Source organism: Triticum aestivum, chromosome 5B (assembly GCF_018294505.1).
Source record: "Triticum aestivum cultivar Chinese Spring chromosome 5B, IWGSC CS RefSeq v2.1, whole genome shotgun sequence".
Taxonomy (NCBI): domain Eukaryota; kingdom Viridiplantae; phylum Streptophyta; class Magnoliopsida; order Poales; family Poaceae; genus Triticum; species Triticum aestivum.
The window spans coordinates 511,212,223-511,229,988 of NC_057807.1; the positions used below are offsets into that span (position 1 = coordinate 511,212,223).

At 45.8% G+C, this 17,766-nt stretch overlaps 3 pseudogenes; all 3 read right to left on the bottom strand.

The window, feature by feature from the left end:
- Nucleotides 1–233: 233 nt before the first annotated feature.
- LOC123116663 (putative cyclin-F1-1) lies at nucleotides 234–1,228 on the bottom strand (annotated as a pseudogene).
- Nucleotides 1,229–5,666: 4,438 nt separating this feature from the next.
- On the bottom strand, nucleotides 5,667–11,606 carry LOC123116664 (putative cyclin-F1-1; annotated as a pseudogene).
- Nucleotides 10,076–10,214, bottom strand: LOC123118165 (uncharacterized; annotated as a pseudogene).
- Nucleotides 11,607–17,766: the final 6,160 nt, after the last annotated feature.

Sequence of the window (17,766 nt, forward strand, 5' to 3'; positions counted from 1 at the left end):
GTTTGTTAGGATTACAACTTGTAGAGCAAGAAGTATAAGAGATAAGAGAGATAAACTACAAAAGAGGTTACACCGAATATAGCTATGCGCCTCTACTCAATATCTCTAACCTCCTGTACATATCACGTATCATGTGTTTAACATACATAATAGCCCTAATCACAATACAATATGCGCATTAATATGCAACTCATGAACAACCTCTCTTCAAAGACAAAAGAACTGAAGAACAGTCCATGCCATCAATTTGGGACCCATCAATTTGGAATAGGATTTTTGTTCATGATACATACACAGTCCATCTACAGATTTACAGATTAGAGTTTTTACTTAGGAAGCAGCTCCACTAAGGCTCATATGCAACCCATCAAGTCCATCGCCTTGTACCCCGTCACCTCCTCCAGATCGTGCCTCAACTGCACGCGGAGGATCTGCCTGGCGAGGAACAGCGCTCATGCAGCCACGGCGGACGGCAGGATCCGTCCAACGAACCCGAAGAACGCCAACGTCAGGTTGACCAACCAAAGCGCCAGGGACCTCACCAAGAGCTCGTCTTCCCGCTGGAAGAACCTCGTGAAGTGCTCGACGAACGTGTACGCGGTTGGGCTCCATGACGAGCTCCCACTCCATCTCCTCGACCGCGTGCACGGTGGTCCCGAGGAACGCCTCGACGACTTCGGCGTCGAGCCTCCGCCCGCTGGATGACTGCTCGTACTTGGCCCCGAGGGAGACGGCGGCGGCCGCAACGAGTTGGAGCGCCTCGTCGTGCGCCGGCACGGGGCGCACGGACAGGACGCGGTCGAGGTAGACGACGGCGCGGCAGAGCGTGCCCTCCTGGAGGCCGCCGAGGTGGCGGGCGAAGGCGTCCATCCAGAGCACGAGCTCGGCGCGCATGGACGGGCTCATGTGGCCCTGCTGCATCTTGGACATGTAGTCGGCGTCAGGGTGCTCCCTGGGGTCCCTCTCCTTGTCCCGGAGGTCCGCGTCGACGTCGGGCTCGTAGGGATCCACGCAGTTCTGCCCTAGGTTTTTCTTGGCACCCATGACCGAAGAGAAGGGATGAACGGCCGGGACGTCGGCTTGCCGCGGGTCGTACATCGGCCTGAGCAGCATTGGCCACGCAAACAAGGGCTGGGTCGCCGGCGATTGGGGAGATGGCAGTCGAGTCGTCGCCGATCGGAACGTGCAGGGAGAGCACCGTACGTGGAAGGAGCAGTGTCTGTCCAGAGCCGACGAAAAGGAAAGCGGGCTTTGGCGATCGCATATGGCGCCATGTATATATTTATCGATGGGATGCTAGTGTTCTGATCGGGTTTCGGAATTCCCGTACCGACTCGGACTTGCATTATTTCTTAATTTGCATGTTGTTACGTGGCGTCAACGTAGTCAGGTACATCAATATAGCGGATGTACATTGTCACATGAAATTAAATCCGTAAATCCGACATCAAGTCAATCAGCAGCTTATGCGACCCTACAAGTTTCACTTCTCCCGACTCCTGTGCGTACATGTAAATCAGCTAGCATCTAATCAAGTAAAACCAAGTCTGCAAAGTTTTCATTTCTTTGAAAGAGCAATCCTGGAAGTTCAAGCATTCTCCGCAATAGCAAAAGTACCGACATGGACAGGCTAAGAGCATCTCCACACGCGCAATGCGTGGCGCGCTAAAAAACAGTATACAGCGTTGGATGAGCCAGCTTATGCGCGTGGCGGTGCGCTGGCTCCAGCAGCCGCTGCAAAATAAAGCACGCCTGAGCCGCTCCAGCAGACGCGTTATTTTTTTTATTTTTTGTACTACGGTTCGATACACATTTGACTTCGATAGTACAAACGATAGATAGTTCACACATAGCCTCCTCCTACGATACATAGATAGTGCATAGATAGTTCATAGCCTCCTCCTACGATAGATAGATAAAACAAAAAATTACTACTACTTGTCATCCTCCGACTCGGACTCTGCCTCGGTGATGTCCTCCTCCAACGTCTGAATGTAGGCGTCAAGGAACCGCTCGTCGTTGGAGTCCCAGGACGACGCATCTCCTAGCGAGATGTTGAATTAGCGGCCGTCCTCCGCGTTCGCCTGTCCTCGCTATAGGCGGCTCGCTCCGTCCTCCTCTCCTCCCTCTCCGCCCTCCTCTCGGCGAAGAACTGTTGCTCGTTGATGACGTCTTGCAGGAAGCGTTGGCGCCACAGCGCCATGGCTTCCTCGTCCATCTCGGCCAGGCTGAGACAATGCTCCCGCCTCCGGTTCTCGCGACGATCCTCGTCGGTGATAAGCCGCGGGGGAGGTGCCAACCCCTGCGCCCGCTCCCGCGTCGCCACGTTCGGGAAGTTCATGTCCCAACGGGACCGCCGGAGGCGCCACGCCGCAGCGTCGTACGCGCGGGCGCTCCGCTGAGCGGTGTCGAAGGTTCCGAGGACGAGGCGCACGTCGCTGGACTGAATCTTGGCGGAGTAGGTGCCGGATGGCCGCACGCGGACGCCACCTTAGCCAAAAACTCCCCAGCGGCGCGGCGGCATGGTGGCATGGTGGTGGCGTGTCGGCGGCGAGGCGAGAAAGCGGTAGAGGGAGCGAGAAGAGAGCGGCAGAGGGCGCTGCATTTTATAGGCGCGCCGGACGCAGCGCGCCAAATCTAGCGCGACCGCCCGTATTTTCCCGCGCACAGGATTTCTCCGCTTTCGCTGGAGCGCACGAAATCATCCTGCGTGCGCTAATATCTCCTTTTACCGCGCGTGCGCGTTTTTTGCAGCCACGGTTGGAGATGCTCTAAAGCACTAAATTACATCACAAAATTTTCACCAAACTGCCAATAGAACTAATGCCAAATTGCTTGCAGAACACATAATTACGACAGTCCCTTGGGACGAAGATTTCAGGGATGTGGCGCATCTGATCTTCAAAAGACTAAATTGGTCATCAGGTGTCATTCCAGCGGAAGAGCTTCGCTCATTACCAGGCTCTGAGGGTGAAAATAATCTAGTAATAGTACAACCTGCCACCACAACAAGAACACCGTTTATGCAGCGCCATCCCAACAGGCATAAAGCAGACGGAACAAAATATACCGTGCAGACTGACAACCATATAATTAAAATTATAAAGATAAGAAAAGGAAAGATGAAGCACGAGCATAGAGCAACGGCTAGTGATGAGAGCAACTCCTTCGTCAAGCGCGGCGGCGCGGCGCTGGCAGCATGGCCTCCCTGGCCTCGGCTGCAGCATTTTGCATCTTCCCCTGATGTATCGCGCCGTCGCCGCCACTGCACATCATGGGAGAGTCGAGATGACAGGGATCGAAGGGACAGCCGTGCCGCAGAGACCTTGAGACGATGGGTACATGAGGGACAGCCGGCGCCGAAGAGGTCTTAAGCTGGTTTCGCATGACGCCGGCTCAGATCTAGAGAGGGAGAGTCGCGAGAGGGTGTTGTGCAAGTCGAGGGAGAGAAAAAGCTGTTCCCGCAAAGTCATTTTGCGCGGTTAGGTCATGTACTAGGAAATCTGAGGCCGTCCACATTTTTTTGAGATTCGTGAGACGGTATGGCCCACCTAGATGTATAGCACTAGTATATTTTTTGTATTTTTATTTTTAATCAAATCAGTGGTAGCATAATGGACCCCAAAGTATATATACCTTTTGTTCATTTTTGGAACTTTTTATATATTTGGACTCCTGGCGTCAAGAACTTTAAAACTAGACCAATTTTGGATATATTTCAAACACATTAATTTTTGACGTTTCACATTTCATACGTGAAATAAACCCATTTCACTTGAAAAATCTGAACATAACCTATTTCACTAGAAATATGTAACATTTTTCACATAAATGTATTAAACCCAAATATGAAACTCAAGTGTCAACTTGTGAAACTAATCATTTGGAAGTGTTTAACATTTTCATTTCAAAAGAGTAAAATAAGTTATTTCATAATGTGCAATTGAAATAGATGTGATTTTTATGGAAGAAGCCAGTGAAAAGTATTGAAAGTAAAAAAAAATGTGAAACTAAAATCTCAACTTGTGAAATTGAAAATTATGAAATGTGTAAGGATTTACTTCCAAAGAGCGAAATATGCTTTTTCAATATTGTGAAATTAAAATAGGTGTAATTTTTGTGAAAGAAGCTAGTGCAAAGGGAAAATGTAGGTTCCGAAAGTGAGAAAATGTGAAACTGGATGTCAACTTGTGAAATTGAAAATTTTAAAATGTGTAACGATTTATTTTAAAAGAATGAAATATGCTTTTTCCATAATGTGAAACTGAAATAAATGTGATTTTTGGGAAACAAACCAGTGAAAAGTGAAATATAGGTTCTGAAAGTAAAAGGCAATATGAAACTGAAATGTCAACTTGTGAAACTGATTATTTCAAAATGTGTAACATTTTTTTAAAGAGTGAAATGCGTTATTTCACAATTGTGGAACTGAAATATAGGTGACTTTTGTGAAATGCGGCTTTTAAAAATATGAAATTAAAATAGATGCGATTTTTATGAAACAAGCCAGTGAAAAGTGAAATGTGGGTTCTGAAATGAAAATAATATGTAACTAAAATGTTAAGTTAGGAAAATGATTATTTAAAAATGTGTAATAGTTTATTTCAAAGAGAGAAATATTTTATTCCAAAATGTGGAATTGAAACAGATATCATTTTTAGGAAGCAAGCTTAAGAAAAGTGAAATGTGGGTTCTGAAAATGAAAACAATATGAAACCGTGATGTCGTCTTACGGAACTGATTATTTCTTAAATGTGTAACTATTTATTTCAGAAGATTGAAATATTTTTTTCCAAAAATGTGATATTGAAATAGATATGATTTATGTGTTATATGTTTCATGAATTTTAAACCTGTTTAAAATGTATCCAAAATCAGTCTTGTTTAAAGGTCTTTGTGACAGGAGTTCAAATATATATAAAGTTTTGGAATCGAATTTTTTGGTTTATGAGATACGGATGATTTAAGTTACTAAAGGTGAAATAAATGGATGGATTAGTTTGGAAGAGAGAAGAGAGAGAATGGCAGCACATGCATGCAAACCCTATACCATCGGACTAAAAGACCTCACGTACCGTATTGACATGATTGATAGTTGTGTATTCTCAAAGCAAAATGATTAGCTTTTTATATTGCACAGTGCTGCACTAATCTTTAGACAGGACAAGCGGCTAGCGATCTGCCGCTTGGTGCCGGAACCCCTCAATTTTCCGCTTCGAAGTCGTTCCGCGTGGTACACTCTTTTTCAAGGAACTGCTCAGTTCGGGAATATGGAAGAATATGCCGTTCCTGGAACCGGTGGGTTCTTGTTCCTGCGACGAACCAAACGCCAGAATGGTCTGTGGGGATGGGTCCGGCCTATTATGTTTCATCCGGTGACAAAAACCAAACACACCCTTACACTTATCAAAATTTGGGACCCATATCACACGTGCAGTAGAATGAATGACAACGGAGGTTGGACTTAATTTTGAGTTCCATCGTGTAACTAATTAAACTCCTATAAACATCCCCATAAAGAAAACGGTTTTTGTTCATCCATGATACATGCATCAATCGCATCTAATTACATTGTTTGGATTAGGGTTAAAAAATAACGACATCTGCAAAGGCGCATCGATGGCACACACAGTTCATCCATGGCCTTGTAGCACGTCATTTACAGATTAGAGATTTTTCGTAGGAAGCAGCTTCTCTAAGGCGCATATGCAACCCATCAAGTCCACATCCTTGTACCCCGTCACCTCCTCCAGCAGATTGTGGCTCACCGGCACGCCGAGGGTCTGCCTTGCGAGGAACAGCGCCGATGCAGCCATGGCGGACGGAAGGATCCGTCCAACGAACCCGAAAAACCCCTGTAAATTTGGTAAGCGTTTTCTACCTACCTGAGTAGGCCGCGTCTGCGTGTTTATATAGGATGGAAACAGCCTCCATCACGACATGTACAGGATCTGATTGTTACATACGTGGGAAACAAGAAGAAGGAAAGTACAAATACGATTTGGTTTTATCTCTAACCAAAACCGTGTACAAGATATGGACTCTAGAATATTTTCGTTAACAGCCCACCTCAATCACACTTTGGTAAGAGTGAGATTGCGCCGAAACTCTTCTAGATTCCGTACTGGTAAAGCTTTTGTGAACCCATCTGCAACCTGATCCTTTGAAGATACAAACTGTATTTGAAGAAGTTTCTTCGCTACCCTTTCTCTGACAAAGTGGTAATCAATTTCAATATGCTTAGTATGAGCATGAAAAACAGGATTAGCTGAGAGATAGGTCGCCCCAAAATTATCACACCACAAGCACGGAGGTTGTCTTGTAGGCATACCCAATTCTCTGAGTAATGACTGCACCCAAATGATTTCAGCTGTTGCATTTGCTAATGCCTTATACTCTGCTTCAGTACTTGACCGAGATACAGTGGCTTGTTTTCTGGCACTCCAGGATATTAGATTTGATCCATAAAATATAGCAAACCCTCCTGTTGATCTTCTATCATCAACACATCCTGCCCAATCTGCATCTGAGAAGGCACTTACCAATGTAGATGGTGTCTTCCTAAATGCAAGACCTGTATCTATGGTGAACTTAACATATCTGAGAATTCTCTTTACTGCTGTCCAATGAACAGTAGTTGGCGCATGCAAGTATTGACAAACTTTATTGACTGAAAAAGAAATGTCAGGTCTTGTAAGAGTCAAATATTGCAATGCTCCAACAATACTCCTGTACCTTGTACTGTCATCTGGTCCAAGAGGTTCACCATCATAGGCTGACAATTTTTCAGTGCTTGATAGAGGGGTTGGTGATGGTTTGCAATCTTTCATGCCAACTCTGGTCAAGATTTCTGAAGCATATTTATGTTGTGTTAATACAATACCATCCTGAGTTTTCTTTACCTCAATCCCAAGGAAGAAGTGTAAATCTCCCAAGTCCTTCAATGCAAAGCTAGAGCTCAAGTCTTGCAACAATGCTGAAACTGCTTCCTGAGAGGAGCTGGTTACAATAATGTCATCAACATATATGAGCACAAATATTGTCACCCCGGACTTATTAAAGATAAATAGGGAGGTGTCGGCCTTTGAAGGGGAAAATCCCAATTCCTGCAGTCTCAAGCTTAAGCGAGAGTACCATGCTCTTGGAGCTTGCTTGAGTCCATAAAGAGCCTTATCTAGCTTGCACACATGAAAGGGTGAGTTTTTGTCTTCATAACCAGGTGGTTGTCTCATGTAGACTTCTTCTTCCAGAACACCATGAAGGAACGCGTTCTCCACATCTAGCTGCCTTAAACTCCATCTCCTGGATACAGCAATAGACAAAACAAGTCTGATAGTAGCAGCTTTAACTACTGGACTGAATGTATCCTCATAGTCTATTCCATATCTTTGCTTGAATCCTTTTGCTACTAATCTAGCTTTATATCTATCTATACTGCCATCAGCTTTCTTTTTTATTCTATAAACCCATTTACAATCAATAACATTTTTTCGATGATTGGCTGGAACTAAGTGCCAAGTCTTATTTTTCATTAATGCTGAATACTCAACATCCATAGCCTTTCTCCAGTTTGTATTGTTTAAGGCCTCTTGCACATTTTGCGGCTCTCCTGTTGCACAAAACGATGCATATTTGACCTTAAAATTTTTCTCATAGAGTACTGTACCGTCTGAGGGGAGTAGTGGTTTTGAGATGCCTGATTTAGAGCGTGCGCGCCCTCTCACGATAGCACCAGTTGGGACTGGTCCAGATCCAGCCGTAGAAGATCCGGAGCCCACCTGGCGATCAGCCATAGAAGATCCAGCGCCCACCTTGTTAGCGGACGCAGGTGATCCCGAAATCGAACCATCCTGGCGATCGTTGTCGCTGACGTCCGCTGCAGCAGGTGAATCAGGCCCAGGCGGCCCAGGTGGAGACGGGGCATTGGCGCCAGGCGAGCCAGCTGGCCCAGAAGACGCAGCGCGCACTCGCGTGCGGTCGGGGGAGCGCCCTGGCGGCCCAGGTGAAGACGGGGCATTGGCGCCTGGGGAGCTAGCGGGCCCGGAGCGGTCGGGGGAGCGCTCGACAGCCGTCCGCATGTCGCCTCCTGATTGCCCGCGCGTGCAGCTCGGATTTGCAGCCTCTGCGCCGCCCGTGTCTGCTGCTGCAGGGCGATCTGCCTGGGATCACGCGCCAGGATCACCTCCGTGTCCCGTGCCTGTGTCCTCATCTGCAGCATAAAACAAAGGATCGTTTCTTGCCAAATTTAGCCTGGTTTCGACGTGGTTTTCGCCCAGATTTTTTTGTATGGGTTCTGCACCTCCTGTGTTATTCCCTGCATCAGTTTGGTCAGTAACATATGCCATATTTTGATCATCACAGTTATTATCACCCCCATGATCAAAGGATGAAGGATTTTTAAGAGATTCTGGTAGGAGGGAGATTTCTTTCCTAAGTAGAGCTCCTGCATTGGGATGAAGCGAAGCAAAAGGAAAAACAGTCTCATCAAATACCACGTCGCGAGAAATATAAATGCGACCCGTGGAGACATCGAGACATTTAACTCCTTTGTGACGAGGACTATAGCCTAAGAAAACGCATTGTTTGGAGCGGAAGGATAATTTCCGAGTGTTGTATGGGCGCAAGTTAGGCCAACATGCGCAACCAAAAACACGGAGTGATGCATAGTTAGGCTTGGTGTGAAATAGACGTTCAAAGGGAATGTCAAAATTGATAGCACTACTTGGCAGAATATTAATGAGATAGGTGGCTGCTAAGAAGGCTTCATCCCAGAATTTAAGTGGCATGGATGCATTGGCTAGGAGGGCGAGACCGACTTCAACAATGTGTCTGTGTTTTCTCTCTGCCGACCCATTTTGTTGATGAGTGTGAGGGCAGGAGACATGATGTGAGATCCCAATCTTTTGAAAGGAAGGGTTTAGTTTCTCGTATTCACCGCCCCAATCAGATTGGACAGCGAGAATTTTGCGGCCGAATTTTCGTTCAACATGTGCTTGGAAATTGCAGAAAACCTCAAAAACATCGGATTTATTTTTAATAAGATAGATCCAAGTAAATTTACTGTAATCATCGATGAAACTAACATAATATTTGTGTCTACCAACAGAAATAGGAGCATCACCCCATACATCAGAGAATACTAACTCAAGAGGAATAGTAGACACACTTGTGGACACTTGATAAGGTAACTGATGACTCTTTGCTCTTTGGCAAGAATCACAAACAGACTCAAGGTTTAGCTCTCCATGACAAGGGAGCTTATTATTCCTAAGCACATGTTGAACAATAGAAAAAGATGGATGGCCAAGACGATCGTGCCACCGTGTTGGAGATAGCTTGATGGCACCGAAGGCTTGTTTATTCGACGTCCTAATTGGAATCAATGGATAGAGGCCTCCCCTACATCTGCCTCGATAGAGAATTCTCCCCGTTGTTTGGTCCTTAATCACAAAAAAAGTAGGCCAAAACTCAAGATAAGCATGATTGTCAACAGCAATTTTATGCACTGAAAGGAGATTTTTAGATGCGTGGGGGACATGCAAGATATTTCTGAGATGAATTTGATCATTGAGAGTGTTAATAACCGAATGACCAATATGGGATATGTCCATACCTGAACCATCAGCGGTGTGGATCTGATCGGTGCCGCGGTAGTTGTCGCGGACGGTGAGCTTCTCTAGCTCTCCGGTGATGTGATTTGTCGCCCCGCTGTCGGCGTACCAGTTGGTGTCCACCCCGTAGGAGGACAGGTTGGCGGCGCCCGCTGACTTCTCTTCTGGAAGGTAATCGTCGGTGAAGCGGTACCAGCAGTCCATGGCCGTATGGCCTGACTTGCCGCAGATCTGGCAAGTCGGACGGTTGTTGTTGATGTTGCCTGTACGTCCACCCCTGTTGTTGTTGTTGAAGGGATGGGCGTTGTTGTTGCCGTTGGTGCTGCTGCCACCCCTCGTGTTGCTACTGCCGCGGCCTCCGCCGCGACCACGAGGAGCGCCACGGCCATGCCCGCGCCCTCGTGCAGCCATGTTAGCCGAGGACTTGAAGCCGGAGTTGGTCCCTTGCAGCAGCTCGACCCGTTGATCGAAATTCGCCATCTGTCCATAGAGAGCATCAAGAGATACAGGAGTAGTCTGCGCATCAAGGGCAGAGACTAATGGGGTGTAGTCCATATCGAGGCTAGCAAGGATAAACGAGATGAGCTCATCCTCGCCAACTGGTTTTCCAGCAGCAGCAAGCTCATCGGCGAAACCTTTCATCCGGGCAAAGTAGGCCGGGACAGATTGGTTCCCCTTCTGAGCATTGGCGAGGGAGATGCGCAGATTGTTGATGCGGGATCGGGAGTGAGATGAAAACATGTTGGTGAGGGCACTCCATACCGCGTGTGAGGTCTCCAGATGAAGAACCTGAACGAGTACCTCCTTGGACAGCGAGTTGATGATGTAGGACAGGACCTGCTGATCCTGCCCTCTCCAGGCGATGAAGTCGGGGTTGGGGACGGAGGTGACCTTGCCCTCCTTGTCCGTGGTCGAGATCTTCTCTTCTGGTGCCGCGACGGATCCATCTAGGTACCCGTACAACCCAGCACCCCTGATCTGCGGAAGCACCTGGGCCTTCCATAGCAGATGGTTCTCACGAGTAAGCTTCTCGGAGATTTGGTTGGAGTAGAGAGCCGGCGCCGTGGTACTGGAGGACGCCATGGATGGAAGGTGGAGGAAAGGATGGAAACTAGATGTGTTTTGGAAGGTTGGCTCTGATTACCATGTAAATTTGGTAAGCGTTTTCTACCTACCTGAGTAGGCCGCGTCTGCGTGTTTATATAGGATGGAAACAGCCTCCATCACGGCATGTACAGGATCTGATTGTTACATACGTGGGAAACAAGAAGAAGGAAAATACAAATACGATTTGGTTTTATCTCTAACCAAAACCGTGTACAAGATATGGACTCTAGAATATTTTCATTAACAACCCCAACGTCAGATTGACCAACCGAAGCGCCAGTGATCTCACCAAGAGCTCGTCCTCCCGCTCGAAGAACCTCGTAAAGTGGTCGACCAAGGTGTACGCGGTTGGGCCGTCCATGGCGCAGCCGAGATCCATGAAGAGCTCCCACTCCATCTCCTCCACCACGTGCATGGTGGTCCCGAGGAACGCCTCGACGACTTGGGCGCCGAGCCTCCGCCTGCTGGAGGACTGCTCGTGCTTGGCGCATAGCCGAGGGAGACGGCGCCGGCGGCCACGAGTTGGAGCACCTCGTCGTGGGCCGGCACGGGGCGCACGGACAGGATGCTGTCGAGGTAGGCGACGGCGTGGCAGAGCGTGCCATCCGGGAGGCCGCCGAGGTGGTGGGCGAAGGCGTCCATCCAGAGCACGAGCTCGGCGCGCATGGACGGGCTTATGTGGCCCTACTGCATCTTGGACATGTAGTCGGCGTCAGGGTGCTCCCTGGGGTTCCTCTCCTTGGCCCGGAGGTCGGCGTCGACGTCGGGCTCATAGGGATCCGCGCACTTGAGCCCTAGGTTTTCTCGTCGGGCGCCCATGACCCAAGAGACGGGATGAACGGCCGGGACGGCGGCTTGTCGAGGGTCGTTCATCGGCTGGAGCAGCATTGTCCACGCAGCGAGGGCTAGGTCGCCGGCGATTGGGCAGATGGCAGTCGATCGAGTTGTCGCCGATCGGAACATGCAGGAAGGACCGAAGGAGCAGTGTCTGTCAGCAGGCGACGAAAGAGAAGCGGGCTTTGGCGATCGCATTGCGCCATGTATATATAATAGATGGAATTCGGGTGCTCTGACCGGGTTTGACACCCATTTAGTTTCGAAATTAAGGTACCGACTCGGACTTGCATAATTTCTTAATTTTTGTCCTTATTACTTTGCAGGTTGTTACGTGGCGTCAACGCGTACTCAGGTACATCAATATAGCGGGTGTTTGTGCAGACATTTTAGCATCTATAGTCAACGTAATTGCAGCAAGTCCACATGTCACACAACTTGGTCTTTCAGTTGTCTTTCTATCTGTCTACTCTACTTCCATACTTCAACAAATACTGAATCAGAGATTCTAACATGATGCAGAGTAAGCAATTCTTTTGTTCTTGGCAAGATAAGCACAATGCATGGAACAACTCATCTGAAGGTCACCAATGGCATGGCTGCCAAATTCCTCCTAATTCGGAAACTTTTCGAATAGAAATTTTCATATAGTCAACTATAATATAGTCTTCTACAATTGCTAACACTCACGCAATACTTATGGTTATGGAGTTTTAATCGGACACTGAGAAAGATAGGGGCTTATAGTGTTGCCTCCCAACGTATTCACCTTTGGGTGATGTCAACAATAATAGTTCATGCTAACTTACATCCAATTGGATATATATATCAGTATCTTTCCAACATGAGGTGATTGTCAAAGGATAAGATTAAAAAGGGAAATATGAAAATCACCTTGACTCTTGCATAAAATAAAATACATAAAACAAAAGATAGTCCCTTCGCAGAGGGAAGCAGAGGTTGTCATGCGCTTTTATAGTTGGATGCACAAAATCTTAATGCAAAAAAATGTCACTTTATATTGCCACTTGTATATGGACCTTTATTATGCAGTCCGTCGCTTTTATTGCTTCCATAACAAGATCGTATAAAGCTTATTTTCTTCACACTAATAGATCATACATATTTAGAGAGCAATTTTTATTGCTTGCACCGATGACAACTTACTTGAAGGATCCTACTCAATCCATAGGTAGGTATGGTGGATGGCAAAACTGGGTTTAAGGATATTTGGAAGCACGAGTAGTATCTCTACTTGGTGCAAGGAATTTGGCTAGCATGAGGGGGAAAGGCAAGCTCAACATGTTTGAATGATCCATGACAATATACTTTAACTGAAATGTGAGAAAACATAACCCATTACATTGTATTCCTTGTCCAACATCAACTCTTTAGCATGTCATACTTAATGAGTGCTCACAATTATAAAAGATGTATAGGATAGTATATTTATATGTGAAATCCACTACAAAAAAATACACTTCCGTGATGATACGTGTTTGTCACAGTAGGTCGCGTTTTTTGTCATGCATGTACATCCATGACAAATTTATGACAGAATCAAGATAGTCATACCTGTGCTGTCGTAGAAGTGTTCCATTACATTACCAAAATTATCATCACGGAAGTGTCCACTTCCATGACGATAAATCGCGCGTCACAGAACTGCTTTCGTCAAGGGTGACCGACACGTGGTATCCACCGTAACGGAACGCCGTTAAGCTATCGGGTCGGGTTTTTGGATCCGATAACCCGTTAACAGCCCCGACCAATGGGGATTTTCCACGTGTAAAATCATCATTGGTTGGAGGAAACACGTGTCGGCTCACCGTTGGGACAGATGTCATCCGCTCATTGGACCGAAGGCGCCTATGATACGGCGACATGTGGCACGGCCCAACAAAGGCCCATTACGGTGAAAAGGCCGGCCCGTTTGACTTGGTCAAAAGGTGGCGGGCCGGCCCACGGAAAGCCTGTTAACGACATGTTCGCATATAGCCCATTTACAGCCCGCTAACCCAGGGCCCATTACGCCCTATCCGAATTAGGCCCAGTAGCGTCATCTGGGCCGTCCAATATGATTCAACCCGTTTTAACTTCCGGCCCGTGTGTGGCCCATGACTTCTTTCGGCCCATATGAGGACCTTTGTAACTCTTGGCCCATTAACGGCCCGTGGTGAAACTGACCCGTAATGAACAGTGTATCACTTTATACCCATTAACGGCCCGTTATTCCATTGGGCCGTTTCCAGCCCAAGTTATCTTTCGACCTTCTCAGGGCCCATTGATTCTTGGGCTCATTTGCAACATTCGGTTACATACGGCCCGTTACTGTCATTTTATGCTTGTGGGCCAAATTCAGCCCGTCATTACAATCGGGCCGTTTGCGGACTGTTAATACGTTGGGCCGTTTTCATGTCAAAAAAACCCCGTTGGGTTGTTTTCATAGAGTTATCAAATACGGCCTATTAACGGCTCGTTATGGTCCACGAATAGTACGACCCATGATTGGTGAAATGATGATACGCCCCGTAGAAGGCCCATGGATCCTACGGCCCGTATGAGGCCCATGGATATTACGGCCTGTAGAAGGCCCATGGACCCTACGGCCCGTAGAAGGCCCATTGATCCCAAAGGCCCGTATAGAAGGCAGATGGATCCTACGGCCCGTTTAGAAGGCCAGTGCTCCTACGGCCGAACGAAGGCCCATGGAGCATACGGCCTGCAGGAGGCCCATGGTTACAACAGTCCGTGTGTTGCCATGATTATTTTGGCCTAGTTATCAATAATAGGCTATTGTGGTCACTAGAAAAACACAGAAAAAGAGCTGCAGTGACTACAAGCAAACAACTAAACAAGACAATAAGGAAATAAATAAGCAAGCAATTAAGGCTAGCCTATTACTGCTATTACACATATTACATCCACTGGGCATCAAAGTTCGCCACCAGTGCAAATATAAGGAACAAAGCAGCATATTACATACACTTGGCCGTCAAAATTGACCACCAGTGCAAATAAACGCGATAGCAAAACAAGAGCATAACTGAAACAACTTTAGAAGAGCTCAAGAAATGTTATCCTGGGTATCCACCATGCTGGCAATAAGCTTAGCAAGCTGATTAGCTTTGTCCTGTTTGGCGCTAAAATCCTCCAACGCTTGCTGTTGCACCAGAAAGTATGCATCTGAATGCTCCAGGGACTTACGCAGTCCTTCCGCTTCTTGTCGCAGCACAACTGATCGATATCTTTCAGCTTGTAGTTGAGACTCAAGAAACCGAACTGATTCAGACAGTGAGTTTGAATAGCTTGTGCAAGCGGTAGTGGCCAGTAACTCGAACACTAAACCAAGACAGGACTTTGGGGTTGTCTTGCTGTCTTCAAGATAGTCTTCCTTAGCTGTTTTATCAGCTTGGTTGGAGACCAACAAGGATGTGTCACTATCCTGAACCTTATCTGCATTACTTCCTCTACCATTGCTTAATAAGGCACTCTTCCCCAATATTCTGTCAGCATTCTAAGAAGAAACAAGCAGACACATAACAAGTTTAGCATGTACTAGTATATGAAATTCATTTCGGTGAACCAGTTCATTAGTAAGGTGGACAGGATTAAACTACCAAGTCTTCTATTGCCAAGTACTAGTAGATAATAAAAGCATCAAACAAACATATATCTATGTCATATGGTCACTGCATTGTCTTGCCAAATCAAAATAGAGACATGGTTCAAATCATATCAGTTCAAGATAAAGCAGCAGTGAAAGAATACAAAGCGTGGGAAACTACACGGCACAACAAAATTTCAGATGGGTACCACGGGTCTACATGTACAACAACACTATTGGCTCTGTTGTGATGCTAGTAATGTGCATGATATGAAAGTCAACTGTATACACAATTGAAATTGAAATCAAAAGAGCTATTGATAAGAGCAAACCAGTTAAAGAAACATGCGTGAACATACCTTCTGTGCCATTGGAGTTTCGATTGGATCCTTCAATTTAAAAATAAGTTTGTATGAGTAAATACAATGATACAAGAGCAAAGCAATCATAGTTAAAAAAGGCGCGCCTAAGCGAGCGCTTAAGCGCGCCTAGGCTCTAGGCGTTGGCAAAACGCATTGCGCATAACTACGCTTAATCTGTGCATAACTGCGCATAAGCATGCGCTTTGGTCAGTAAAGTGCAAGGCGGTGGCAAAACGCACAATTAACGCCTAGCGCTTTTTTGAACTATGATAGCAATGTAATCTTAAATTAGAACAGTTGTTCTTCAGGTTTAGGCACTTGTTCTACATGAACAGAGTACAATAAGATGCAAGAATATAATACTTAAAAATAAAAAATGAGCTCATAGACCTTACCACATTCTTGGTTTGGGACCAGTACAGAACAAGGCGTTCCCAGTCATCGTCCAGTAAATGTGTCTTAGGAGAATGTAAGGGAATTTGATGAGTTTCTTTGCCGGTGAAGTATGTTTTCTTCAGGTAATTCTGATACTGCCACCAAGCATTCTTAAAGATAGCAGAGGTATTAGCACAGGTTACCTCATCCTGAGTTTCCAAATTGGTCCTTCTCTATAGAGAAAAATGGGAAAATTTGTTGTATTATAACCATCATGGAGGTAGGATATATGGGACGAAGCAAAGTAATTGCCATGAATAACATTACTTACACATAACTCCTGGACAAACACCTGCAACTGGCATTTTCCTTCATCTTCAGTATAATATTTTCAAGATGGGAAGATACGCACATACAATTTAACAACATCAAATGCGATAGATGCTAAACTACGACTGGTTGGTTGTGCTTCCTCCATGGGAATAGGCGTACTAACTGGTGGAGCTGGGGTTCGCCATGACATAATTTCACATATATGATGTCTATCTAAACTGGATAGCATAGCATAACATAATTCAAAGATATGATGAATAACAAAACAAGATCGCATGACATAATTCACCTACATGTTATCTAAGTAATCAGGATCGCATCATTTAATTCACATATGTGATTTATATGCTAAACAGAGGGCATTCGATATGATGTCTGAACTAAGAACATGGTGTTGAATATTGTGTATATGATGTCTAAACTATGCAATGCAAGACACCGTATGCATGATATGAGCAGTATAACCATGCCAAGTTAGAGCATACACCTCAGTAGGGGAATATGATCGGTCATCTGTCTCTGAATCCATCTCTGAGGAGCTATCGAGACCCAACAAGAGATCTGCTTCGACAGGTAGCACTGTCTGCTCTGAAGGCCTTGTTTTCACTCCAGATTTTTCCATCTCCCACCCAAATGGCTGATTCACAGGAAGAGTAGTTTAATGTACAAACATTGTCGACAAATGGAAATGTAATGAAGAAAAGGATGGGCAAGATATCATTCAAATATATGATGCCTGGTTAAACAGGATGGCATTGCACATTTCACATATATTATGGCTGGCTAAAAGACATGAGACTGCATAATTCCCATATATGATATAGAAACTAAACAGGTGGCATTACAGAACATGTCTAAACTAAGCAGATGACATATATGATGTCAAAAGTAGGCACTGCAAGGCAACATATGCATGATATGACTAACATCATCATGCCAAGGTAGAGCAAACACCTTGGGGGGTAAATAGGAGTGGTCAGCGGCGTCTGAATCCGCCTCACAACAGATATCTTCCTCTGGATTACAATCTGGAGAGGGGTGGGGAGGGTTTGCCATTGAACCCACCATGGAGCGATGTCTGCATGACATTGTATTGTCGCGCAAAACTCTTCTCTTTTTCTCTACATGTTCAGGATGACTGTGTACAATATCTAACATGCATACGAAAAAATATGGTGAGATCATGTAAGGAGAGCATGCAGAAATTTAGAGTGATGGTAACAACCAGTGGATGGATCCAAAAATAATGATAGCAGGCTGATGATTGCTTTAAATTAATAAAAAGGCAGATGATGATTGCTTTACTATTTGTTTCCCACCCAAGATGAACAACATAGGCATACCCTAGGTGAACCAGATATTAGACAGACATACTATTCATTGCTGCCTCGATATGTGCCCCACAACTAATTTAGAACTCAAGTTTGAACATGAATTTGGACCTGAGTTGGGAGTCCAAGAGCTGAACGGGACGATAAAGTAGCAGGTAAGTTTAAGCAATGCATAACATAAGCAGAAACAAAAGAGTGCGACCTCT